This window comes from Gossypium hirsutum, chromosome A11 (genome assembly GCF_007990345.1).
Source record: "Gossypium hirsutum isolate 1008001.06 chromosome A11, Gossypium_hirsutum_v2.1, whole genome shotgun sequence".
In the NCBI taxonomy this organism is placed as follows: Eukaryota; Viridiplantae; Streptophyta; class Magnoliopsida; order Malvales; family Malvaceae; genus Gossypium; species Gossypium hirsutum.
In genome coordinates this window covers 28,744,097-28,746,418 of record NC_053434.1, presented here as the reverse complement: position 1 = coordinate 28,746,418, position 2,322 = coordinate 28,744,097, and the positions used below count along the sequence as shown (strand labels likewise).

Here is a 2,322-nt window from a genome sequence, read left to right as displayed (position 1 = left end):
AAAAAATAAAAAAAAGAAGTAAAAATATCTTAGTGCTCGGGTTGCCTCCCGAGAAGCGCTTATTTATAGTCTAAGCTCGACTTACCTCTCTAGTTAATGGTCAGGGTGGTTCGAGGAGTTTATACTCCTCATTCCTGCTATCAAACTCATCAAAATAGGGTTTTAATCGGGTGTTGTTTACCTTAAAAGTTTCAAACTTGGGTAACTCACCTCCACCGTACCAAATGGAAAAATACTAAGTACCGTAAGAAGGATTTCCTCATTCAGTGTGGTAGTGACAATGTGAGGATCTGCAGCATCTAGTAAGACTTTATTGCCAACCTTAAGTTGATTAGGAGAGGTACGGGCTTATTTTAGCGTAGTTTCGGTTTATCATGTGTTTTCGGTTTGTATTCTCGCCATTCGTCGAGCTCCTCTATCCATAGCCTTCGTTCTTCATGAATGTGTCCTCTATCATCCTTGGAACATGGCTCATGAACTTCTTTGAAGCTTAATTTTCGCAAAGTCATATTGTCAGTTTTAGTAGATTGGTGTGGACTATTACCTTCAATGTTCGATGATGCCAGAATTACGAGCTTGAAGGGTGATCGTTTTGTCTCTCACACGAAGTGTAAGCTCACCTGTGCCAACATCAATAATTGTTTTAGCAGTTGCTAAAAAGGGCCTCCCTAAAATCAAAGGGGTGTTATTATACTCTTCTATGTCTAGAACAACGAAATCAACGGGAAATATGAACTTATCTACTTTCATGAGTACATCTTCAATAATACCCCTAGGGAATCTTATAGTTTTATCTGCCAATTAAATGCTCATCCTAGTTTGTTTAGGTTTCCCAAGACCTAGTTGCTGAAACATTTTGTAAGGCATGACGTTAATACTAGCCCCTAAATAAGCTAATGCATGACGTATATCTAAACTACCAATTAAGCAAGGCATTGTAAAACTCCCTGGATTTTTCAATTTGTGGGGTAGCTTATTCTGTAGAATAGCTGAGCAGACTGTATTTAGCTCCACATGCGATGCTTCGTCCAACTTTCGCTTATTTACTAAAAGCTCTTTTAAAAATTTAATTGCATTTGGCATCTGTGACAAAGCTTCAATAAATGGTAAGTTAATATGTAATTTTTTCAAAAGTTTAAGGAATTTACCGAATTGTTCGTCTAAGCGGTCTTTCCTTGTCGCGTTATGACAGTTACTGGTTTGTTTGTCTTTTGACCTACCTCATCTCTCCTTTTGCTTACCACAGTTTCTTGCCTCGGTTCTGGTTCAGGCTCAATGAATCCTTCGTCATCTTGAGTATTAATTACGTTGAGTTGTTCCCTTGGGTTAGGTTCGGTATTACTTGGCAAGCTACCTTGTGGTCGTTCGGAAATCAGTTTGGAAAGCTGGCCTATCTGAGTTTCGAGTCCTTGGATCGATGCTTGTTGATTTTTAAGTGCCGTCTCGGTATTTTGGAAACGAGTTTCTAAATTGATATGAATTTTGAGAGCATCTCCTTAAGGTTCGGTTTCTTTTCTTGTTGATAAGGTGGCAGTTGAAAACCTTGAGGATTTTTTGGCTTTTGATTCCCTTGACCACCCAGGAGAAATTTGGGTGGTTCCTCCAACCTGCATTATAAGTATTACTGTATGGGTTATTTTGAGATCTAAAGTTATTATTACCCATATAGTTGAGTTGTTCCTCTTTGGTTGTGGGATTGAAGGATTGATACTCTATATACACACTTCCGCCACTTGAGTCACACCTCATTACTGGATGTACCTACGTAGAACCAAGAAAACCATCAATCTTTTTATTGAGAAGTTCTACCTGATTTGAAAGCATAGTAACTGAGCCGACGTTATAAACGACGGCTGTTTTTGTTGGCTTTGTCCTCATGAATTGCCACTGATAGTTATTTAGTGACATTTCTTCAATAAATTTATAAGCCTCTTCAGGTGTTTTATTTTTGATGGTTCCGGCAGCAGCTGCCAAAGCGGTAACCCATGGTGAGGGCACCTTCTCAGTATATGCTTTTATCTCTCCCATTCATCATAAAGTGTTTCTAAATCCATCTGCACAAAAAAAGAGATATCATTAAGTAATTTAGCCGTTTTAGCCGGCGGAAAGTATTTTAGTAAAAATTTTTCAGTCATTTGCTCCCAAGTAGTAATTGACCCTCGTGCTAACGAGTTCAACCACTGTTTATCTTTGTTCCTAAATGAAAAAGGAAATAACCAAAGACGAATGGAATCATCAGAAACGCCATTGATTTTGAATGTATCGCAAAATTCCAAGAAATTTGCTAAGTGAGCGTTGGGATCTTCATCCTGCAAACCATCA

The 2,322-nt window shown here is 38.4% G+C and overlaps 1 non-coding gene across 1 annotated transcript; it reads left to right on the top strand.

Moving 5' to 3' along the window:
- Window positions 1–1,980: 1,980 nt before the first annotated feature.
- Window positions 1,981–2,087, top strand: LOC121210154 (small nucleolar RNA R71). Its single transcript, XR_005905282.1, has one exon. It is a non-coding gene; the product is annotated as a small nucleolar RNA R71 (small nucleolar RNA).
- The last annotated feature ends 235 nt before the right edge of the window (window positions 2,088–2,322 follow it).